The sequence below is a fragment of the Grampus griseus genome (assembly GCF_964374135.1).
Source record: "Grampus griseus genome assembly, chromosome: 11".
NCBI classification, from domain to species: domain Eukaryota; kingdom Metazoa; phylum Chordata; class Mammalia; order Artiodactyla; family Delphinidae; genus Grampus; species Grampus griseus.
The window spans coordinates 74,743,876-74,770,594 of NC_139005.1; the positions used below are offsets into that span (position 1 = coordinate 74,743,876).

Below are 26,719 nucleotides of genomic sequence, written 5' to 3' on the forward strand. Positions count from 1 at the left end.
AGGAGTTATATTTGTATGTTCACATGCGCTAACGTTCATGAAACGATTGTCTCCAAAATGAATGGGAGAGGAAATGGAAAGCGTGCCGGGCTTTTGACATCACCAGCTGCATTTCTCTCTTCCTCCCCCGACACTGCACAGCCCAATCCTGCCACCTGGTCCTCCTAGCAACGTGGCATCTGGCCTTTGCCTTCGGTTCTTGACACTGCTCGGGACAGTGGTCTCAAATATGAAGGGACTGCATTTCTAAGACCCTAGGAGCTGAGATGTTCTAAAGACAAAATTACACACACATACACACATGCAGGTACATGGCCTTTAGTAAAAGGGGCCATTACTGCACAAAAACGTAATGTGAAGCTTATTAACAGCTCCCCCAAGGTCCCTTTCCTATCCTATTAACCCAAAATAGAAAGGAAAAAAAGATAGAACCACTCTGAGATGCACTTTTTCTTTTTACAGCACATTTTTAATGGTACAGTTTATAACCACCACCATCCCCAAAGAGAATGCATCAGCAAATGCAGATGGACTCTGCACCAGAAGTAGAAGAGGGGTGGAATCAGTCTTCTGGAAATATTTACTCACATTTACCTATGTTTACTGTGTTAAATGCCAAATTCTACAACTGAGTCAACACACACTGATCTCTCACTGTGTCTTTTTAATCACTTTCTCTCACATAAATAGTTTGGGTTTCCAAATTTCTGCTGTTCCATTATAAATACAGCTCATTCACATTTTGTTAAAACACTCCATGTTACTTCTTGGATTCCAATTACCCAACAGAAGGTGCATTGAATTTGCCTGGGAAACAAGGACAATGTCTGTTTGTAAAAATTTATGGCATTCCCTCCCTCCCCTCAGAGTGTTTTAGACATCTAAGAAAGTCAAACCCTGGGGGAAAATATAAACAAGCTGCTTGGAATAGACACACAATTACATATCCTATTTGTAAAAAATACCGCCACCATCTTGCCAGGCAATGCAAAAAAGAAAACATTTATCCCCATATAACTCACACAAACATTTTTTTTTTCTTCATCCTCACCAATGTCTAAATGGCTTAAATGACAAATACATCATTTGGTGGAAATAAACCACAGTTGCAAGTGTTAAGATTCCAAGTGTAAACTGGTCACATTGCATCCTACTTTTATTGATAAGTGAGGCAGTAAATATTAGAGGAATCAATAAGCTTCACGGAAAATAATAACACGAAAATTCTAAGAATAGCAGAGCAAGAGAATATATTTTAATAATCCTTTCTGGTGGTTGGAAAATGCATTTAATTCCCTAGAAAGCAAGAGACTTTATCATATATGCGTATGCATCTGCATATACACATATACATATATATCTTACATGTGACCTTGCATGTGGAAGCACCTCAAAGGTTAAATAAAATTGATTACATAGTGTGTCCAGACAAAATAATTCAAGATTTGGGGTCAAACAGATCTGGGTTCGAATTCTGTGTTTGCTACTCATTAGGTATTTGATCTGGGACAAAAGATGTTACTTCTCTGAGCCTTGATTGCTTTCCTCAATTATAAATGTGGGAAATAATGCCTCTCTTGTAAGAATTGTTGAGAAGACTGGCTTGTACCTGGCACATGGTGGGCACTGGAGAAATGAAATCTGTTAGCATTAATCATTAAATCGCTTAATTCATTCACCAGACGCTGAGTTCCTACTCTCTCCCCTGCACTGTGTCTTCACGGGATCCTAGACATACTTTGATCTTAGTGTACTAGGTATACATTTTAACTCACATATTTTTTTTTTTCTGTTGCTCAATATAACTTACATTTTGAACCCTGATTTGCCTGTTGGTAGATACCTGAGCTCAGGCCTCAAGGGCCTTCCTTCATCTTTTCTCTGGGGTTATGTCATGATTTAGAAGGTGATATAAAGGAAAGGTATAGTTTTTCTTTAATGTGATGACTACTATTATCCAAATAATGCGATGAATACTGCGACAGTGGGATAATGATACTTTGAAATATTAACAGCCCTTCTTCTCTAGAACCCCTGGTTTTGGCCCCTTTTTAGCATTATGGGATTCATTGCCGAAAGGCTGTTACAGCAAAAAGCAGAGTAAAAGTTTTTGAGTTTCAAAAGCCTGGGCCTGAGGACATAGAGATGACAGGATGGGGTTAGAGTTAGACTTCCTACACCCTCCTCCCACCCTCCACCCGTCTCACCACTGTTGAATAACATTTCCTCAGCTTGAGGGGAGTTACAAGAGTCACAATAAACACAGGAGAATTTCCGTGCAACCGGCTCTGCAAGAAGGGCCCACATGCAGAGAAAGACGGAGTGACAGGGCTCCCGAATGACCCTGAGAGCTCCAGTAATGGAGGGATTCTTGCTTCCATCTCTTGTGGAGCCTGGGAGGAGCATCAGAGCCCACAGAAGAAATGCCAGCACACTGCATCTAGGAGAGCCTCACTGAGTTAACAGAATGGGCTCATGTTTCTGAGAGTGATCCAGAAAGAGACAGACCTTGGCACCCTAAACTTTCCCATTGCCCAGCACAGCCTGGGAACATCTATGACTGTGTGCCCAGGAAGGGCACCAAAGCAGGGAATTTGCTAAACCTGAGAGGCCTTCAAAGGTGGGAAGGAGAGTAGGAATTCCCTGGCGGTCCAGTGGTTAGGACTCTCTGTTCTCACGGCCAAGGGCCCGGGTTCAGTCCCTGGTTGGGGAACTAAGATTCCACAAGCCGCGCAGTATGACCAAAAAAAAAAAAAAAGAGAGCTGGGAAGGAGAGTGATATTACAACCACCTGTCTGGACTGACTACCAAAGGAACAGTGGAGACAATGGGCATCAAGTAGAGGCCAGCAGGAAGAGGTGATAGCCAAGACCACATTCCCCAACCCAAGCGCTCTGGGTTTACACGAGCTGTGTAAGTTACGTGTTTAGACATAACCCCAGAAAAGAGACGGAAGAAGTACCCTGCTTTACCTGAGCTTAGGTATCCAACAGGAGGCAGAATGAGGGTTCAAAATATAAGTTAAATTGGTCAATATAAAAAAACTCTGTGAGCTGAAATGCATACCGACTGCAACAAGATCAAGGTATGTCCAAGGTCCCATGATTCCAAAGAGAAGAGGCTGGAGAAATCAGAACAGGGCAGCTTGACTTTAGCACTGAGGATGGAAAGGGCTTCCACCTGGGATCCGGGGTGCCCTGCACAGCGGGAAAATCTGTGCAGAGGAACAAAGCTAGAAATGGTGAATTGGGGAGATAGTCAGTGATTTGGTGTGGCTGATCTTAGGGGACAGGCTGGGGAGTCGTAGGAGGTCCAGCTGGGAAGGAAATCCTGGGTCCAACCATGAAGATTATTATTCACAAGCTCTAGTCCTTTAGAAGGAACATTCTGGCAGTCACGTGTAGAAGTGATTTGGAAGGGAGAGTGAGAGGCCTAAAATTAGAGGCCGCAAGTCCAAACTAGCTCAGACAGAAAATGAAAAGAGAAATGACTACAGGAGAAAGCCCATAAGAATGAAGCTGAAGAAGACACCCCAGCACCTGGGAGGAATAAATACAGAGGAAATAGATTCAAATGACATTTAGTTCACTAATAGGAATCCCAGCTGTGTATCAAAGTTTGGCTTTGCTTCTCTTCTAGACTTTAGCAATCACGATCAGAGTGGGACACAATCACCTGAACTGATTAAGAGTGTGGTAGAGTCTGTTATGCTAGCGGTCACCAGCCAAGAACACATGGTACACTAAGAACACGTGGGAAAAACATGTATGCACATGGTCCTATCGTGGATTTTTATAGACCTTTTATTTTTAGAAAACATTTTAGAGATAATAAAATTGTAATGGAACAACTCTGCACAACTATGATTAAAAGACTGTCCTGGAGTCATGCTGTCCTTGAATTTGATTCCTGACTATACCGCTTAGCAGCTGTGTGACACTGGGCAAGTTACTCAGTTTCTCTAAGCCTTAGTTGCTTCATCTGTAAAACAGGAAAGATAACGGAACCACCTCTTTAGGTTCTCATCAGAATTCAATCAGGATAATATATCTGAACAGTGCCTGGCATTTACTAAGTGCTACTGGCTGTTATTCTTTTGAGGATTGAGACAATCCATGTAAAACAGTGTTCTGCCTGGCACAATGTGTGCAATCCTTATATGCTGGCCATCACCGTAATTATTAGCCGAAGTCACTCAATAAACCCTTCTCCTTGCCCAGCCACCAAGAGGGCAGCAATGGTAGCAGCAGGGGAGTGGACTCTTGCTGCTACAGCAGCTGTGCTAATAAACACAGCTTCAGCTGCTATTGAGTTGTCCTCCCAGATAACGCTGGACTTGATACTGCCCAACTCTGATAAGGGAGGGGAATTATCTCCTACAAAAGCCTTTTGGAAACTCAGAGTGGGCAGCATCCTTCTCCACGTTCCTTCCTTTTTCTTGTTGGAAGAACAGACCCAGGCATAGGGCAAGGCCGGGAATGATTACCTGCTAGCTGAATGGCTCTCAATATGCTGACACTGCACAGTCCTTAACAGAGAAGCACTGTCGGTCTCCTCATGGCCGCTGCAGTCAGGCAGCCATGGTTGCTTTCCTCTCCCTCCTATAGAGCTGAATGTTAGTTCTCCCAGGATGTGGCGATGACACCCTTTATCATGTCAAAGAATTTCCACATGAAGGCACCTCAAAAATCCATACAACGTGCATTTTTAAATAGACTTTATTTTTAGAGCAATTTTAGGGTCACAGCAAATTGAGTGCAAAGTACAGAGATTTTCCATAGACTCCCTGTCCTGACACAGACAGGCACAGCCTCCTCCACTATCATCTCCCAAAAAGTGGTTCCAATCCACGAACTTACACTGACACATCATTATCGCTCAAAGCCCGTAGATTACATTAGGGTTCACTCTTGGTGGCATATATTCTATGGGTTTGAACAAATGTATAACAACCAGTATCCATCATTGTAGTTTCATGCAGAATAGTTTCACTGCTCCCAAATCTTTGGTGCTCTGCCTATTCACCCTTCCCACTCCCCTCTGATCTTTTTATCATGTCCATGATTTTGCCTTTTCCAGAATGTCCTAGAGTTGGAATCATACAGTATGTAGCATTTTTAGTTTCGCTTCTTTCACTTAGTAATATGCATTTAGATTCTCTCCATGTCTTTTTATGGCTTGATAGCTCATTTCTTTTTAGCACTGAATAATATTCCAACGTCTAGATGTACTACAGGTCATTTATCCATTCACCTACTGAAGGACATCTTGGTTGTTTCCAAGTTTTGGTAATTATGAATAAAGCTTCTATAAACATTCGTGTGTAGGCTTTTGTGTGGACAAGATTTTTCAGCTCATTTGGAGCATGGTTGCTGGATCCCATGGTAAGAGTATGTTTAGTTTTGTACGAAACTGCCAAACTGTCTTCCAAAGTGGCTCAACCACTTTGCATTCCCACCAGCAATGAATGAGAGTTCCTGTTGCTTCACATCCTCACCAGCATTTGATGTTGTCAGTGTTCAAGCTTTTGGTCGTTGTAATATGTAGGTAGTGATATCTCATTTTTGTTTTGATGTTCAGTTCTCTAATGACATGTGATGTTGAGCATCATTTCATATGCTTACCTGCCATCTGTATATCTTCCTTGCTGAGGCATCTATCTGGGTTTTGCCTATTGTTTAATCAGGTTTTTCTTTTTTAAAATTTTCTTATTGCTGAGTTTTAAGGGTTCTTTGCATATGTTAAATAACAGTCCTTTATCAGATATGCCTTTTGCAAATATTTTCTCTCAGTCTGTGGCTTGTCTTCTCATCTCTTGATAAAACTTACGTTTTCACATTTATTGCAAATATCTTTCTTTGCAACAAGTCTATTGTTATTGCTTTTTCTGTAAGCCATGAAAAGAACACAAAAAATGACAGAAAAGGAAACCACAATGAAAGAAACAACACACATTGCAGACACACTCAACTCAGGAAGTACAGATTTGTAGTCATTGATCAAACATGTATAGAATAGTTTGCTGGACCAGATCTTATTGGCTGAGAGCACATGATAACACTCAGAGTATGGAAACAATATGTGACCACAGTGTGCTGTAATAGATTATTATATATATTTTATTTTAGGAAAATATTTCTGAGACAAATATCATTCTGATGAGTCAACCATGTAAAACCACGATAAGGAGAATATTTTGGACGGCTGGGGAAGGAGTCTCTGGGACCCCACTTTCCTTCTGAATTACTGCCCTTCCAACTTGAAACAAAGGCTGACTGGAATAAAGCAAATGGTCTTCATGGGATCCTGAAGACCTCCTGAAACCAGATAGAAATTTATCTTGATTTGGTTAAGGAAGCCAAGAGTGCATAAATCCCTGAATCTGTCATAGAAGAAGAAGGATATTCTGCGTCTGATACGGTTTTTGTGCACTGTGCTCAAGAGCATGGAAATTTCCAAGAGAATATTCCCAGAGGCGGGTCTTGGGTCACCTAAGTGCATTATGTCTGACACATGGAAATTGTACACAAAGGTATTTTAGGTGTTGCCCGAATCATGCAGAAAGCTTGGAGATACTTGTCTCTGTTATGCAATGCCAAGTGTCAAACACACACGTTCACAAATTTATATGGAAAATGCTGAGCTCTGATATTACACATAGGCAAAACACTTATGGAGGTCTCTTGCTGTTGGAAATTTCAGTTGTTAGGAGAGCCTAGGGCTCAAGATGTTGCCTGGGGGAGGGGCCATTTCCTTCAGCCGTTCTCCCTCTAATCCAGCACTAAGGATGGGCTGTGTAATCCTCAAAGTCTAGGAAATGAATCACAGGGGTCTTCTACCTTTAGGAGAGCCTATGCTCACATTTCCATAATGTTACAAAGGCCAACACAAAAGGGTGTGCAGACTCTCCACTCACCTTCAAATATAGAAAACTGTGTTAAATATACTCTTGGGGAACTCCCTGGCGGTCCAGTGGTTAGGGCTCCGTGCTCTCACTGCTGAGGGCCTGGGTTCGATCCCTGGTCAGGGAACTAAAATCCCACAAGTCACGTGGTGTGGCCAAAAAAAAAAAAGAAAAAAAAATTCTCCTGGAGCTGGTCTTTCAGCAGAGTCCCCCAACTCCAAGCTGGAAGTTGACCCAGCAGAGAATTCTGATATACACCCTTTCTTTGTCCCTTTCTTCCAATAGCTCGTCAAGTAGAGGAAACAGTAAATCAGAGTACAGAGGCATCTGGGATTGATCACACCAGCTTTTGAGAACTTTGCATCTTAGTCCTATACTCAAAAATGCATGCTGGCCCTTATGCCAAATATCAACAGTCATTATAAAGGCTAAATTCTCTGTTTTTACTTTCCCTTCAACAGATTATATTTGTAATATCATAATATAACATGATTTTTGTAAGTTAAGACTTTAAGAAATACACAGAGAGTATAAATTAAAATGTGACAAAGTTCATGGGTCTAACCTCTTAATTTTTTTGAGAAAGAGAAACTAGATTCAGTAGAGATGAAGTGACTTTCCCCAGCAAGTTTGTGATAGATACAGCTCTATCAAGTATCTCATATAAGCACGAAGACATAGTATAATGGACTCTTCCTGCTTTTGTGCTCCAAAATCCACTCATCCTTCTCTTGGTTTCCCAATTTTCCTTAGGGGAACACTACACCCCCCCCCAAAAAAAACCCAGACACATAGGTACTTTTGCAGTCCATGCCATTCCAGTGGAGCAAGTGATACAAGCATAAAACAATTAGCACACAGCATTTACTCTGATCACAATAATTGGTTCAGAAATCAGCAAAGCTGCAATCAGAACAAGAGACAAAATGAGATTTTTGCTGGTGATTCTGACACAAAGACCTTTACTCTTCCCATAGAGTTGAAGTACAAGGAGGTAAGAACGGGAGACACTATAGCTCTCCTAGAGCCACAAAAGGCCAACCTATAAAAGATTGAAACCAACACACAGAGGAGAACAGAAAAAGAACATGTTTTCCTAATCCCTTTATCAAGCCATGCCTGAAGCCAGCCTGAGCCCTTGAGTTTTCAGATACATTGAGCCAATAAATTCCTTTTCTAACCTAGAAGTCTTTGAACTTTGCATTCTTCTGCCAGAAACACCCTTCCTCCAGATTAACCACATAGTTAACCTTCCCTTCAGATCTTTATTTAAATGTCACCTTCTCAATGAAACATTTCTTGATGATCATATTTAAAATTGCAACCCTCCTCTTCAACATGTCTATTCTCCTTCCCGCCGCCACCCACGTAGCACTTAACAGCATCTAACACTCTGTGGATTTTATTTACTTCCTTCGTTGTCTGTTTTTCCACTAGAATGTTAGCTCAATGAAGGCACAGATCTTTGCTGTGTTCAATGCTTTATTCCCAGGCTCTGGAAGAACCCCTGGTGCAGGACACATACTCAATAAAAATGGGTTGAATTAATTAATTTACCATATTTAACATATCGCCTATAAATGATTTTAATTTTAAACATTTTGCTGGTGGTCATGATGGGGATGGGAAATGACCACCATGGCAAACATGGACAAGTTACAAAAGTCTCCGAACCTGACAATGATTTCATTGTCTTTCTTTCTGATCTGGAGAATCTGACTCCCCACTGAGCAGGTTACCTGAAATCCCAAAGACCTCAGCTTTTTCTTCTAAAACACTGAAATTTGATTTCTCCCTCTTCTGGCCCTTATCTTTCAGGAGAGTCCTCTCTTTATCAAAGAAACAGTTAAGAAACACATTAGGTGCTAATGTCATCAAAATTGAGGAATTTGTATCTCTGACACCCACAGAGATCAGAATAATACATTTTCTGACTCTCAGAAGAATATCTCTCAGGAATTTTCTCACAAGAGCAAGAAAGATAAATGAGTACATTTTCTGTGATTAACCTCTCTCTCTCTCTCTCTCACACACACACACACACACACACACACACACACACACACGCTACATTTCCAATGGCTAAGATGAGAAAAAACCCAGAATGCAGCCCTGCAAGATGCCATGAATACCTACCTCCTTGAAAGCTGCAGGGTAGAGTATAACTTTTCCTGTCCCTTCCCGTGTTCTTTCCTGGGACTTCAAATTAACACCTAGGGCCCAGGAAATTCTCCAAACTCTCTGTGGCAATCTAAAACTGATTGTGTTACATCACTTTTTGATGGCTTTTTGAAATACACCATTTCTTGGTCCAAAATGAAATAGTTGGCAAAAGCAGGCTGAAGGACAACTCATTTTGTTGTGAGTAGAATTAAGAGCAATAGGGTTTCCCTGGTGGCACAGTGGTTGAAAGTCCGCCTGCCGACGCAGGGGATACGGGTTCGTGCCCCGGTCCGGGAAGATCCCACATGCCGCGGAGTGGCTGAGCCCAGTGAGCCATGGCCGCTGAGCCTGCGCGTCCGGAGCCTGTGCTCCGCAACGGGAGAGGCCACAACAGTGAGAGGCCCGCGTACCACAAAAAAAAAAAAAAAGATTATCATTATTATTACCCACCAGCACCAGGGCATGGGTTTCTACTAGTAGGGATGGATTCCCACCGAACTTATCACATATTCCATCCCAGTCTCTTCATCAGCATCCTCACACATCTGTGAGTTGACTGGCTAAGACTGAGGTATAAGTGGAGGACAAGATTCAGACAGTCTTCTGACCCTAGCTTCGATGTTATTAGAAGCATGATATATAATACTCGGAACATTTCAAATGGAACCAACATTTCAACTTTTGCAAACCTTTATTGCTCACTACCATGAACAAAGCCTTGTGCTTGTGCTCATCCTTAAACACAAAATTGACCATTCTTCTAGCTTCCTAAGGGGGCATATGGTGTAGACAAGACAGATGACTACTCTCTAGAATTTAGTGTGTGCTCTTGTGTGGGGCATAAGGGGTGATTCAGTGGTGAGCAGAGTGCGCCAGATCTCTTCACTCACAGAGTTTAAAGTAACGTGGGGGAGACAGTTCTTAATCAAATAATCTCATAAATATCAGGTACCTTTTAGTACCAGAGCTATGACAGTTTAATCTGACTAGTATAAGAATGGGCTCTCTTCTCTTCTCCACCATCCTACGTGTGGTTGAAGTTGCTCCTTGCCACGTCTTCTCACAAGACTTTCAGGATTAAGCGATTGCTGGCCAAGAAACAAAAGCAGAATCATCCCATTCCCCAATGAATTCGAATGAAAACTGGTAATAAAATCAGGTACAACTCCAAGAGAAGAAATTGGAGAAGAACCAAGCTGGGTCTATAAGGAGCCTCGCATATGAAGTGGCACACATTTATGCTATGTCAAGGTCACTTGCCTTTTACCATATCACTCTGAGAACATCACTACTATATGAACAGTTGGATGTGTTTTCTTGCAAGATGATGTTTTCTCTTTCTATTGGTGTTTCTTCTCCACTAGTGCTTTGGTTTAGTAGTAAATCCAGGGATTGACACCGAAAAAAAAAAAAAAAAGATTGGGAAACAGGGAAGGCTACCTTGGAAGGGATCATGGAAAGCTTCGCCGTGAAGTGATTTTGGAGTGAGATCTGGAGAATGAGTGACAGTTAAACAACTAAGTGCAGTTGGCAGACAAACCGGGGAGGGCATGGCTGGCAAAGACTACAGTGGGAGAGGTCTTGTAGGGCAATTAACTGAAAAGAGCCTGTGTGGCTACAGCACAGAAAGATGGAACAAAGACTAGTTGCACAGATTGTGGGGTTTGTCCAGGAAATGACAGTACACTACTACCCAGGCTGGAGAAGAATGTGCATGGCAGGAGACAGAATAAACTGAAAATAATGACTGGGACTCTTCACTTTCTGGAAGAATATGCAAAGCAGGTTAGACGGTTTGAACTGTATTTTATAGGCAACAAGAAATCATCACAGACATATAGGGATGGGGGTCACACACGTTTAAGGGTGATTGTTCTAGAAGCAATATTAAAATGGATTTCGGTGAAGTGAGAGAGAGGAGAGAAGGAAGGGATAATGAAGAGGGGGAAATTTGAATGGCCAAGTGAGAAGGAGCAATGTCTTGAACTAGGGCAGTGGGAACCATATGAACGGAACAGGTGTAGAGACAGTGTAAAGTAGAATCGACATGTTTTGTGGATATAAAGGGGGGTGGGGGGAGAGAGAGAGAAGAGAAAAGGATCGAAATGATGGAAACAGGCTGAGCCTAAACATTAGGAGGAGGATGCCAATATCAGAATTTGGCAATAAGAGTCAGAGGCTTGGGGATGTCAGACTGGTTTCAGATATGCCATAATGAAATCTGGGGCAGACAAATCGCTAATTCGGAGAAGCTGGCATTTTTCAAAAGTTCTGTTTGGAAATAAAGGAAGACAAGTCATTCAACCAACAATATTTTCTGGGTACCTACTATATAACAGGCATTATTTTATACACTGAATAGAATTAGAAATTAGATTTAATTTCTGCCTTCATGGAATATGACTTGTATATGAAAGGATGTTTGGCAAAAAAAAAACCCCACAGAAACCCAAAGGTCACATGATATACCTCCAAATAAACCATAAACCCGTGATATATAAGTGAGACAACAGTTCAAAGAATTGTCCATTATCTAGTATCAAATTTGCCAAGTATAGCACTGTGAAGCTTAAGGCTCTCCTCTTAGGAGAGACGTGAGAATGCAAATTCAAATCACCAGCTATCATCAAACGGGAGGGAGACCTTAAAATCTCCTTGTGATTTTCATCCAAGAATTTAGAGGACACAGCAAAGGACAGGACAAATAATAGCTTGTTCTTTGGAAAAGAGAAAGAAGACATAGGGAAATCCCACTAGCAAGGACACTTAAACATCTTGGCCCTTCATCAACACTCAGAGTATATATTGAATTTCAGGGAAAAAAATAAACCTTTGTCATTTTTACTTCCAAGTAGGTGCCAAAATTATCTCATATTGGAGATCCTAGGGCTCTTAGCCCTTATCATTTTGGGAAATAAACAGATAATGGACAAAATATAATATGCTAACTAAAATTATCTTCAAAAGGAATGAAAAACAAAGGATCATTAAAGGCTCAAAACAAGAAAATAAGTCTGGGGAACTGTACTCAATATTTTGTAATAACCCATAAGGGAAAAGAATCTGAAAAAGAATAGATGTATATGGATAACTGAATCACTTTGCTGTACACCTGAAACTAACACATTGTAAATCAACTATACTTTAATTTTAAATATATATATAAAGAAAAAGAAAATGTCTGAAGCTAAAAATAAAATATTTTTGATTAATTTAAAAGCTAAAAACCAAACATATATACACACACATATATCTACATATATATCTCTATATGCAGATGTAGAGATATATAAAGATTAGATAGATAGATATAAATTTATATAAAATTAAGCCAAGATAGTAAAAAAAAATTAAGTAGGAGATTAAAGCTAAAATATCTATATTATGCAGCTTGTCAATGAGTTATTAAAAATCTGGTCTATTTAACTACCTGATGCTAAAGTTCCTTAGTGAACTATACTAACCGTATACTAACACATATATATGGAATCTAAAAAAAAAAAACGGTTATGAAGAACCTAAGGGCAGGACAGGAATAAAGACGCAGACCTAGAGAATGGACTTGAGGACACGGGGAGGGGGAAGGGTAAGCTGGGACGAAGTGAGAGAGTGGCATGGACTTATATATACACTACCAAATGTAAAATAGATAGCTAGTGGGAAGCAGCTGCATAGCACAGGGAGATCAGCTTGGTGCTTTGTGACCACCTAGAGGGGTGGGATAGGGAGGGTAGGAGGGAGAGCCAAGACGGAGGAGATATGGGGATATATGTATACATATAGCTGCTTCACTTTGTTATAAAGCAGAAACTAACACACCATTGTGAAGCAATTATACTCCAATAAAGGTGTTATAAAAAAAAGGTTCCTTAGGGCTTCCCTGGTGGCGCAGTGGTTGAGAGTCCGCCTGCCGATGCAGGGGACATGGGTTCGTGCCCCGGTCCGGGAGGATCCCACATGCTGCGGAGCGGCTGGGCCCGTGAGCCATGGCTGCTGGGCCCGTGCGTCCGGAGCCTGTGCTCCGCAACGGGAGTGGCCACAACGGTGAGAGGCCGGTGTACCGCAAAAAAAAAAAAAAAAAAAAAAACAGTTCCTTAGAAGAATAAATGTGAGAGAGCAGTGAGAACATGTTGAAAAATAATTCTAATAGGGGTGTAGAGGGAGCTTACTCACTAGTTACCAACACTACTTTAAATCTACAATAATTAAAAACAATGCAGATTAGGCAAGAAGATTGATGAAATAAGAGTTCACACATAGACCCAAGTATGGGAATTCAGTGAATGAAAAAGTTTCATTTCAAACCAGTTGGAAGAACTGATCAGTGCCTACATACATGGTGTCAAAATAGTAAGAAACTCATTTAGAAAAATAAAGTATGATCTCTGCAGAAAAGGAGCAACTTGATGCCATTGATTTGGCCCCAAGAACCTTTTCATTCTGGTTTTATCAATACAAACAATTTTTAAAAATCATAATTTTACCAACACTGAATGAATTTTCCTTGGAAAATTTTCTGGAATCAAACTATTTTTATTTTTCCTTGATGAATTTGCTATGTAGTATAACTAAAACATTTCTCTAATTATCACCATTTCCATTTTTATCTTACCAAAAATTATTTTGAGACCCAAAATTTATTTTTCATGTAAATCTTATAACAGCTTACAGAACATTGCTTTACCCTTATTAGATCTTACTAATTAAAACTTCTGGGGCTTCCCTGGTGGCGCAGTGGTTAAGAATCTGCCTGCTAATGCAGGGAACACGGGTTTGAGCTCTGGTCCGGGAAGATCCCACATGCCGCGGAGCAATTAAGCCCGTGCGCCACAACTACTGAGCCTGGGCTCTAGAGCCCTCGAGCCACAGCTACTGAGCCCGCGTGCCACAACTACTGAAGCCCGCGGGCCTAGAGCCTGTGCTCGGCAACAAGAGAAGCCACCGCAATGAGAAGCCCGCGCACCGCAACAAAGAGTAGCCCCCGCTCGCCGCAGCTAGAGAAAGTCCGCGGGCAGCAATGAAGACCCGACGCAGCCAAAAATAAATAAATTAATTAATTAAAAAAAAACAAAAAACAAAAAAAACTTCTGCCACTCTTAGCTTTTCTCTATGGCCACTGCTTTTATCAAGTCCAATTTTTCCCAAGTCAAATACTGCAGATATAAATTTGTCAAGATTTATTCTTCTGGAAGCAACTAGTTAGTAACTGATTTTACCATGTGCACTTGTAACTGTCAGCTTTAATTTGTGTTGATTACAAAATGGTGGGGGTCAAAACATCCTACCTCAGATTCCCACCTCACAATTTATACACAAATAAATTCCAGATGGATTAGAAATTGTACAATAAGCACAAATAACAAAGGAAAACATACCTGACTATATATATAATACAACCTTGGAGCAAAGAAAGCTTTTCCATGCATAACTCAAAAACCTGAAGCCATAAAGAAAGTTTGACTCCTTTTCCCATCCCAGATGAGCTATAAGACTAGCATTTTTCAAATGTTCCATGGAGGGTGATCTAGGGATCTAAGAGTCAGGGTTGCTTGCCATGGGAGGGGGTGGGAGTGAGGGGCTGATTAATAACAGATGTAGGTGGGAACAATGGATATTCAAAGGGTCTGTGGGAAATATATGTTGCATTGGAGTTTTTAAATTATTTTCAAATATTGTTTATCATTCTAAATGTAATATATTATCACAATTAAAAATTTAAAACAATCCATCAAGTTTAACATAAAGTAAAAGTATCCATTACCTCTCAGTCTACTTACGGAGATACCTACTCTTGATAATTCAATGAGAATTATTCCAGGTCTTTTTTTCAGTTTGTTCAGCTTTTTACTTATTGTCCTTGGAAACTGGAAGTCCAGGTTTGTTTGTTTTTTAATGCAAGTACAACGCTCTCAGATACTCTCTATCTCTCTCACACATATGGTTTTTTGATAAAATCATAATATATAAAGTTGATCTATCTAGTTTCATGGGTTTAAATACTATTTGTACACATCTGGGCACACTTCAAGAAGAGATGGAAGGAAGGAAGGAATTGAGACACACTCATCAGTAAGTAGCGATTATTACCAAATTGTTACTTTAAAAGTATTTTCCCTTTTTTTAAATCTTTTTTTCTCTTTGATATGAAAGAAATACATGGTCCCCTTAAGAAACACAGAAAAGCACAAGAAAGAGTCACCCATAATCCACCATATAGAGCCAACTGCTGTATCTTTTCATGAAGAAAGACTCTACATTTAATAGACCCCCGAACGGCTGTGGTCCATAATCTTGCGAAGCCAGAGTTCAAAAAGAAGGTCCCAGCACCGTAAGATAAAGTGGAGTAGGTAGGAAGTTACAGACCACACACTCAGTCCCCCCTGACAAACAGGATGAAGAGGAAACAAAAACGTGGTCAGTGACTCTGTTTGAAGAAGACACTATTCAAACTAAGAAAGGCAGAGCTCTGAGCAGAAACAGACACCAGTTATGGGATGGGCAGATCCATTTCTGTTGGCTCAGATAAGCCTCCAACCTTGAGCTGTGAACCCAAGGCTGTGGATTGGCAGAGGGCATCTGCAAAGTGAAAACGCCACAATAAGAAGCTTTATCATCAGATTCCTCCCACCCCAACATTTCCCCACAGATTTCCACTTAAGCTGAACAGACACCCGTGGGGCCTTTCAAACTTAAAGTTTTTGTTTAAAGGTCATATAGGTGTTGACTGTGGAGAGACAGAGTGCAGAAAAGAAACTTTAGCAAGAACTTCAAAAACTGGTTCCATTTTAAGCTAGGAAGGAAGGGAAGTGTCTCAAATGGTAACACGAACAACTTTTTCAGATAAAGGGGATATGACAATATTGGGGTTGTGGAGAACTTCTCACCCAGCTAAACTTATCCTCAGACTTTAGAAAGTATCAGAAAGATGCACTGAGCGACCGCTCTGTGGTTCTGCAAAAAGCTTAAGGTAGGGATCAAACATTTTCTGTAAAGGGCCAGATAGTAAACATGTTAGGATTTGCAGGCCATCCTACAGTCTCTGAAGCAACTACTCAGCCCTGCAGCGGCAGCAAAAAGCAGCCACAGATGTTATGTAAGTAAGCGGTGCGGCAGGGTGCCAATCAAACTTCACTTCTGGACGTTAACATTTGAATTTCATAGAATGATCTTGTGTCACCAAAGATTCGCCTTTTGATTTTTTCCAATCATTTAAAAATATAAAAACTCTTAGCTTTGTTAGTTGTACAAAAACAGGTGGCCAGCTGGATCTGGTTCCTGGGCTGGCCCATCGTTTCCTGACCTTTGGTCTAAAAGGAGAGTTTCTGCCTGAGTTTACGTTCTAACAACATAGATAAGAGCAGACTGCAGAATCAGGAGGCTTTTTTTTTTTTTTGGCCATGCTGCGCAGCATGTGGGATCTTAGTTCCCTGACCAGGAACCGAACCCGCACCCCTGGCATTGGATATGCATGGAATCTTAACCACTGGACCGCCAGGGAAGTCCCAGAAAACATTTTAAATGGAGAGGATTTCTGCTTAGATGCGGGGAGTCCAGCTGGTGGAAGAAATTTTGGTGGCTGGCAAATCATTGGGGATTGGGGCAGGGTTGTGGGGCAAAGGACACAGGAGGACTTCCCGAAGGGACTGGTACCCGAGGTGTATCTCCATGGAGCTGGCCTGTAGCATCAGGGGAGAGAGGGGTGAGAAAATGCCTCCCTATCCAATTATGCATGCTCTACTTTCCCAGTGAATCAGGCCAGCGAAAAGATTAGTGGCAGCAAAGTCAAATTTAATTCAAAAGACCTTTATTTTTGCATAAAGATGAGGCCCTACTTTGTACAGAAACAAAAACTAACAGGTCTCAGATCACCTCCACTTCAGTCCGTATTTGTTTACCTGTTGCACCAGGCTCTTATGCAAATTCCAGCAGCCACTTCAAAATAAGGCTGAGCTTGGCCTGGATGGATTTCTCTCTCCTTTGCTGCAGGCACAGACCACTTCTACTGAAGAGAGAAAAATACCAGCCCTTCCACAGCCACTGGCCCAGGAGTCCCGGGCCTGCCTGGCAACGAGCCTCTTTGCTCCCTCTCCGGCTCAGGCCTGCCATTACCTTGCCATTGAATAGTCTGGTAGAAGAGTTCAATGCAGGGTTTACAACTTTCCAGCCATTAGCCAGCTGCCAATGCACTTCAGTATCTTAGGAGTGTTTTGTACATCAAAGCATGCCCCCAAACAGTGTGATCAAGTGGAAGTAACAGTGCCTGGTCAACATTATAACTTGCAGCATTTTTGTTTTTCGTGGATATAATGCCATCTGGCACCCAGGAACAGCCAAGGCCAGTGATGGAAAAAACCCTGCCGCCCTGTTTTGCTTACTGGTGTAACAGTTAATCCTGATAAAGGCCAAGGCCTCTGAGCAACTGCCCTGTTGCTATCTTGCATATCTATTGTCTTACACAGGGCAAGCCGCCCTGAACCTGCAAAATCAGAGGTTGCATGTGACATTGCTTGGGGGGAAAATATCCTGGAGACCTGGGAAAGGGGGCATTATTTGTCTCTTTGTTTAATTGTTTAGCAAACAGACACACACACACACACACACACACACACACGGACACAAGGAGAGTACAAGGATTTAAAGATCTCTCCTTTCCAAGCTACAAGACTGTCTGGGAAAACATCAAGTACCTGGCCTTGAAATCCCCTAACTAGACTCTCTTTAAGAGCTTTAATATCTTCTACACCTACCCTGCTTTCAATAATTTTGAAAAATCCCTCCCGCTTTGGATTAGATCATAGAGCACCAACCCTCTCCCAAATCAGAGACTCCTAAACTGATTTCTGGTAACAAACTTCTCCATGAGGCTTTCATTGCTCTCTTAAAATTAAGAAAAACAATTTTCTGAAGTGACAGCTAACAGGTTCTGAATAAAACTCATCTGCAGCACACGCAAAATCCTGCCTTCTCAGAAGTTGCTTTTCAATGGACAAATTAGGAAAGAAAAGACCATGAGTATCTCATTGCTTTTATTTTGACATCAATCTTCAAAGCATGGAAGAACAAGCCACAAAATGGACAAGAATCTCCTTCTCTGCTGAAAGGAGGACCAGTGGTTGGGTTTATGGTACATTCCCCTCCCCCCCACCCGCAGTCTCAAATGCAGCTGCTTCAGTGCTCTGCGGCTGTTTATAAACTCTTCAATGACTTTTCCACTCCTTACGCAAACCAAACCCCTCCCTCTTCCTATCTCCCCTTCTAACGTCCCCCTCCCTGCTTCCATCTCTGCAGGAGGGAAAGCCTGAAATTTCGAGTAGGACTTTTCCTTCTCTGGGTTAGGTTCACATTGAGGAATGATTTTGCAATCTCCACATGAGCAATTATGTAAGCCTTCCCAAAGCATGGAACATTTCTAGGGCAATTGTTGCCTAAACATAGTTGTAAACGACTTTAAAAATAAGATGTCACTCAATTTCAAACCTGTGGATTGAAATTTTCTCGGAAAATCCAACTTGATCTACCTTCTCCCACTGTGTTTCCCTTCACAGTCATAAACTGTAGTAGAATTATAACACACGTTAGGCACCAGGTTGCTATTTTAGGCTGGCATGGAAATGGCTCAGAGAAATGAAGCTCCTAGCAGCCAGCATTACGAACAAAGTTCTCTGACCTTCAATATCTTCAATACAATGACTGTTTTCCTCACTTCTATTCTTACCCTAAGAATCAGTGGAAAAGAAACAAAATAAGCCAGAAAGGAGAGTAATTGAAACCTTTGGCAAAGTGAGAAAAAAAGAGTACACGATATCCACACCATCCAAAACATAGTGGTCAGATATCACAATTCGAAATATTCATTTGTAATGTGTTTTATACTTCACATTTTATAAAATGCTGTGAATCTCTTGCTCTAGAAAGAAACATTTGTGGGAAGAAATTTTCAAAATCATCTTTTATAGATGAAGAAACATTAAATCAGCCGTCAAAGTAACTTAGTTAATGGCAGAGCTCAAATAGAATCCAGGACTTGTAACTACTAATGTATTGCTTACACCATGGCATGCATGCACTCATTCATTCATACATTCAACAAGCATCGGTTGACTGCCTACCATGGCATATACTGAGAATACCATGTACCAGATATAATGGCATATACTGAGAATACATTTTATAAGAGTGAATAAGAAGAGATTCCTGCTCTCAAGGAAGTCATAATCTAATGGTGGAGATAGGCATATAAACCAAGAATTGCAACAGAGAGTAGCAGATACTAAAATAGAGAGGGTGGTACAGTGGTGGCAAAAAGAAAAAATAGATTAGTTTTATCGGGAAAGGTCTTCATGATTCTGGTGACATTAATGGTAAAATAGTGACCTGCTATTTTGTTGAAGAAGTCAAATAAGCTTTTGTCCTCGAATTATCCTAGTAAGAGAATCTATTACTTATGGCAGGCCTTAAATTCCACTTTAGGTAAAACTTAATCTGTCTTGTGTTTCCTCTGATTATTCTGGATTTGTTGGTGCGTAATTTTAAAGAAGTGGATCTCCGTGGTTTTCCCACTTAGATTGTTCTAAAGTGACGTGCACTGCAGGATTTGGCCGACATGTTAAGCAGCTGAAATTTGGGAAGGAGTGGGCAAAAGGAGACTAGTTCAGATGAGAAAATTACACATAATTTCTTTCCTCCCATTTTGTAAAAATCTTAGACCCACAGTCATTAGGGATTAAAAAGAACTTTAAGCGAATCCCTGCTTCTGCAAGGGTTTTTTCTTCTTCTTCTTCTTAAAATTTTTGAATCCAAGTCCAAAATTTAAATTTCTAAATTGACAATTCCATCATAATTTCCTTGCAGAATTAATTACAGTCTTAAGGGGATGTCCATTAATATCTTCCTAATAGTACTTTGAGAGTCTCAAATGTTCATTATTCTATTTTTTCCCACAACCAAGTAAATGTTCTAAGTGGAAAGTTAGTGACTACCTTGAGCTGGTACCTGAGAACCTGATTTTGTGCAAATGTAGTGAGTGGGAAGGAGAATGATATTATGTCATAGTGCTTACTTTGAGTCTAGCTTGAAAGGCAAGACAAACTCTCCATCTGCTTGAAACCCAGCGTATCTTCCAGAATCTCAAATTCAGCACCTACCAGTCTCAACCTAGGCAAAATCAGCAAGGTAGAATAATATTCTTATATGATAAGATTGTTTTTATTTTTTTCTCTCTGAATGAGTTCTAAAAAGAAAAACAAAACTCAAACTGCAGTTAGGGATAATAATTTCCTAAAGATCTTCCCTTTCCCCATTTCTCTCTTCTCTTTCTCCCTCTGTCTCTGTCTCTTTCTTTGTCTATCTCCCTCTCCCCCTCCTTCCACTTGGTTTTTGTTTGTCTCTCTCTCTAGCCTATAGCATAAAACTAAAGAAAAGATGAGCACGTAAGGAAAATAAGAGGCAGACGAGGTTTACTGCGCATGTTAAGAAAATAACATAACCTACCATTACCATTGGTTTAGTGTTTTCACTGGCTTATAAAATGTTTTCTTATATACATAATAATATCTGCCTCAAAATGAGGATTAAATATGCTAATGAAATTAATAGACTCTGCAATAGTTCCTGACACATAAAATGCTGTCAATCAATGTTAGATAGCATTATTACTCATGCTATTATTTTCATCACTGTTATTATAGTCATAATTTGTATAACCATATATGGAACAGTTCAGCAAGTACAAGTGCACATTTAATTGGTCATAGTATCACTTAGTTTAAGAAAGAGTAATTCTGTTTTATATATATATATATATATAAAATATACACACACATAAAGAACCTGAAAAAGAATATATATAGTCCCTTATAGGTTATTACAAAATATTGAGTCTAGGTCCCTGTGCTATACAGTAGGTCCTTGTTGGTGTTGGTTATCTATTTTATATATATGTATAACTGAATCACTGTGCTGTACATCTCAAAGTAGCACAATATTGTAAATCAACTATACTTCAATTAAAAAAAACAAACAAATGAAAAATCAAAAAAGGTTGAACAAATGTACTACTTTTTCACCTTGAAAGTCCAAACCCAAAGGCCTTTAGTTTTTCTTGTAATCAGTGTGAACATAAAACAAATCCAAAGAAAAAAAAGAAAGAAAGAAAGAATAATTCTATGTCTAAGCCCTAAATTCCTATCAATGCTTGACTACTTAGGGAACATGCATACTGAATTTCTTCCATAAACTGAAAAGTACAACTATACCTTAAGTATAACTTTATTTGAAGGTTCACTACAAAAGAGTGGCCTTTAAAATAATCCTGAATAATTCTAAATCTCATGGAAAAGCAGTCACAACCCAACTCTGGCCTGCTGTTCCAGCCTTCACAAATGCCACTTCCCATTCTGTTCATCTGATGTTCCCCACACTATGGGCCATTAGCTACTCGCCAGCATGGCCAGTACTTCCATTCTCCTCTATACACATGTACTTCTTTATGCCTAGAATCTCCTCTCCAGCCTTTCCTTCCCAATCCATTGGGAAGCCTTCCTCTTATGACCCAGCCAGAAAATATCCCTCTCCTCTGCTTCCAAAGTGCATTCTTCATCCTACATCTTTCCTCCTATTAGCCATATCCCACTGCATGGAAATCCTTTATTCATGGAAATTCTTTTTTATTTATTTATTTATTTTTGGCGGTATGCGGGCCTCTCACTGTTGTGGCCTCTCCCGTAGCGGAGCACAGGCTCCAGACGTGCAGGCTCAGCGGCCATGGCTCACGGGCCCAGCCGCTCCGCGGCATGTGGGATCTTCCTAGACTGGGGCACGAACCTGTGTCCCCTGCATTGGCAGGCGGACTCTCAACCATTGCACCACCAGGGAAGCCCTATTCATGGAAATTCTTAACTCACAGGTCTGTGAGCTCCTTCAGGGGTACAGCCTGTGCCTTACTGGAGAACATTCTCAGTGCCAACTAGAGGGCCCGCACATAGGAACAACTCCTTCACTGTTTGCCAGATTTGGGGAAATATATTTCAAGTAGGAAAGACCAGACATATTACTAAGCTCCTGGTTCAGAGTTGAGGATAGAGCAAGACCAGAAAAAAATGCTGTCCAGTTGGTTTCCTTAGACTTACTGAAGCAGTATTTAATTTAGATACCAAAACAATTTCCCATGTAAAGGCATAATTTTAATACCAATAAAACATAACAGCCATTTGTTAAGCATTTACTATGCTCCAGCCATTGTTCTCATATTTCATGAATATTAACTCATTTAATTCTTAGAACAAGCCTAGTAGTTACATTCTCCCAATATTCCCATTTTATAGATTTAAAAAACAGAGGTTCAGAGAGGTTAAGAGTCTTTGCCCATGGTCATACAGCTAGGAAGAACTGGATGCAGAATGTGAGGGCAGAATTTGAACCCAGGCAAATTCTGCAGAGCCAGAGTTCTTAATCACCACCACTGTACTATTTGAGGGTGATTAAGGAGATTTTAACACTTACAGTAGGTAAAAATAGACTTATTCCAATAATCCAAAAGCTGTTAATGAGGTTGATAATGACAGGTTTAAATTTATTTTTCACTCCCACTAACTGCAGTTATACCAGCTTCTCACCGATTAAAGTCATGACCAAATCTATGACATATAATGTCCATTGAAAGAATTTGCAGGCCTTCCCTAATCTGATCCCATCTTTCCAAGCCTATGTTATCTCCCACTAGTTTCTAGCACACATGCTCCACATTCATCAGCCCATTTACTCCATTTTGCCCACTGTCGTCAGAGAGAGGTTGGCTCCTTCAAAAACATTGCTTACACTGAATGCTTGGTTTCTCTCTCCTCCTCCCCGCCACAACAACTTTTTCTTCTTCATTTTTCATTAGTCTACTTTTAATAACATAGTGATAATAGCTTTCTTTTGGGTAATTTTTGCATGATATAACTTTTCCATCTTTTTGGTTTCAGTCTCTTCTGTGTATTTTAAGTGTCTCTCTAAGTAAAAATAACATATAGTTGGTTGTTTTTATTTTTTAATCTAGTCTGACAATATGGGTCTTTTAATTGGAATATGTAGTCCATTTACATTTAATGTAATTATTGATATGATTGGGTTTTGCTATTTGCTTTTTATCTGTACTACTTATTGTTCTGTATTCTTTCTTTTCTTTTGATTACTTTTTTATAATTCCATTTCCTCCTTCTATTAACTTGGTAGCTATACATTATCTTACTATTATTTGTTAAACTAGAAATTACAACCTGCATAGATGACATATTGTAGTCTAAGATAAATGAGTATATTTACTTCTTCCCAGACAATGCAAAAAACTTAGAACACTTTAACTCCTTTTATCTTCTCTTAACACATGTTATTTGTGATACATTTAGCCCTACAAGATACTATTATTATAGTCTCACAACAACATTAAATATTTATCCTTTTTGAGGCTCTAAATCTGTCCTATATCTTTGAGTTTCCATCCAAAACAACAGTCTTCTTTCAGAATAGAACATGTTAGTACTTCCTCTTGTATGGGTCTGTGGGTGCCAAATTTCCCTCAGTGTTTATCAAAGGATGCCTTTATTTCATGCTCATTTTTGAAGGATGAGACTTTAGCTTATAGAAACTCTTTTGCAGGAGTTTTCCCATCATTTTACTTTTATTTTTATCTTTATTTTTTTGGCTGCACCATGCAGCATGTGGGATCTTAGCTCCCCAACCAGGGATCAAACCCATGCCCGCTGCAGTGGAAGCACAGAGCCCTAACCACTGGACCATCAGGGAATTCCCTCCTTTTGGGAGTCTTAACAAATAGGTTAGAACTTTTCACTAGTTACCCTATGTTTCTTACATTGTTTTCTGTGTGTGGGTGTGTTAATCTTTTCATCTTTATGTGCTTCATTCTGTATATTTTTTTCATATTTATCTTTCAGTTCACTAATTCTCTCTTCTATGTGTCTAGCTTCATGTTAAACCTCCACTGAATTCCTGATTTCAGTTATATTTGTTTTTCTGTTCTAGAATTTCCATTTTGTACCTTTTTATAATTTACTGTTATCTGTTGAAATTATCAGTCTCATGTTTTATTATCTCAGATATATTAATTATATTTACTTTAAAATCCATTGTATGAAAACTCCAATTTTAAGGTACCTGATGGGTTCCTTATACCAACTGCTGCTTCTTTTGATTTTCCATTACACTGTCTTGATTCCTTGTATGTCTGGTTATTTTTGACTGAATGTCAGATATTGCATGTGAAAAGCGGTAAGAGGTAATTTGAGACTAGGATGTTACCTTCCTTCAGAGATTTTGTTTGCTTATGACAGGTGGCTAGGGACACTAGCAATCCTGAATTATGTTAATTCAATCATATATATGACAAAATCAGTCCCTTCTGGGGAAGACCTGTTTCAGGACCATCCTTATTCATGGAATGTAGCTCTTTAGTTTGGAGTCCCAACCTAAAACCTGTGAGTTTACCAATGCTTCCCTCCTTGGCAGCATTGAACTTCTTTTCCTCCCCTAGACCTAAGCGTCTTTAAAGGCTCAGCTCATCTTATCAGCCTCCCACTTAACTTCCAAAATTGGCAGATGCCTCTATGGAAAAGCAGTCCCAAATGCAAAGCTCAGTTCTCTTTTCTTTTTTTTTTTCTTCTTTTCTTTGACTTATTAGCTCACTGGTGATTTAAATGGTTTTTTTCCTCTTAAAATTTTGTCCAGATTTTATAGTTTTCTTAGCTAGAGGGAAAGGATTGTTTGCTAATATATTTGTTTTCACATACAAAAATTAAAAACTATATAGTCATATTTCTTGATTGTTTTCCCCATCATTCATAAAAAGGCCTACTCTACTTCAATTTACAGTTAAATTTCATCTGGTACTGATTTTAGTATGAGCTGTGAGATAAGGATCTGGTTTATATTTTTTCTCAAATAACTAATTATTGTCTAATTATATATTGAATAATTCATATACTCTCTTGGATTTACACACACACTCTGTTAATGTGTTAATGTGCTAAGCCATCTTTATATTACTTTAGTCTTTTTCTGGATTTTTCTATTGTGTTTAACTATTTTCTCTATTTGTTTTTTCACCAGCACTCCATTGCTTTTAATTACTGTAGCTTTATACTATGTCTATACATCTGGTGAGAAAAGGCTTTCTTCTACTTCAAAGGCCCATTATACCTGGTTTGGGGGTTTTTTGTTTTGTTTTGTTTTTTAGACATTTTCTGGATAGTATAGCATAATTCATTTCATCAGATGCACTTTTAAATCTTTTGTCTCAACTGCCAAACCTCCCTCCCCAAACACACACCCCAAAGAGAGTATTTTAAAGAGGACAGACATCTTTACAAAATTAAGTTTTTCTAGCCAGAAACATCTTAAATCTCAAAGTTAATATGTTTTCATATAAATACTGCATGTTTCTTAATAAATATATTCCAATATATTTTATACTTAATATTTTCTTCAATTATATTTTCTAATTGGTTATTCTTTGTAACAGGAAAACTATTGATTTTTCCCTTATGAATATTAATATTCCAACAACAATCTTACTCATTATTTCTAATTATTTCTGGTATGTTTTATCAGTTGATCCATCTGGCTTCTGAAGATATAGAATTATATTGTTATGCAATAGTGAGAATTGTGCTAACTTCTTTACAGTTCTTACTCTGTTCTCTTGAATAATAGCACATTAGCTTGTGTGGGAATTAATCTCAAATTTTAGCTTTAGGCTTGAGCCTTAATTCACCCAAACTAACCATTTATCATGATACCAATCTCCTCACCAAAGTGATTGGTTCAAGGATGAATAATACAGGCCCAGACTCAATGGGGCATGGCACACCATTGGTCATAGTGATTTTTTTTTAGGGTTTGACATGTGATTAAAGAGTTTCCAAGGTTTTCAGAAAAGGAGTTTTCTCATTCTCTGGACTGTGAGGTATAAACACATGGGACGCCTGGGACCCCTCTGGCCATTTTGCTCCCATGAGAGAAGCAGTCCAACACACAAAGGAGCACAGAGCTGAAAGAACTGAGAGAAATCAAGCAGCAAAACTGAAACAAGCCATGCTTGAAACGAAACCTATCCTGCAACTTTATAAGAGCAAATATATCTTCCTCTATTTTTTGAAACCAGTGCACATTACTTACAACCCAAATTATCCTAACAGATACACCAGCCCAATGTGGTATTCAAGAAACACACCTAAAACAGAATGATAAAGAAAGCTTGAAAATAAAGGCACGTGGAAAATTACACCAGGCAAACGTAGGCAAACAGAAAGTAGAAATGGCAGAATCAAGATAAGATAAGAATTCAAGATCAAGACCATTAAGCAAGGAAAAGAGGCATATTATGACATCTACAAATACAATGAATGAATTCCTTCACACCAAAAACTACAGCAGCAAAATACATAAAGCAAAAAACTCTGACAAAGACAGGTATAACCATCATAAAAATCACAGCCATAGTGGGCATGATTTTGCATGAGAATTTGATGAATCAAGCAGATACAAATAAGTAAGGATATGGAGATATAAATAATACAAAAAAGACAATGTGAAACAAAAATAACATTTTCCCTCTCTTCTTCACCAGAGAAGAAATTAGAATATCATGAACAATCT

The 26,719-nt window shown here is 39.5% G+C and overlaps 1 pseudogene across 1 annotated transcript; it reads left to right on the forward strand.

Annotated features, from left to right (window-relative positions):
• Positions 1-3,058: 3,058 nt before the first annotated feature.
• LOC309829922 (large ribosomal subunit protein eL39-like) lies at positions 3,059-10,275 on the forward strand (annotated as a pseudogene). The gene is made up of 2 exons: positions 3,059-3,085; positions 10,108-10,275. The product of its transcript is annotated as a large ribosomal subunit protein eL39-like (transcript).
• The last annotated feature ends 16,444 nt before the right edge of the window (positions 10,276-26,719 follow it).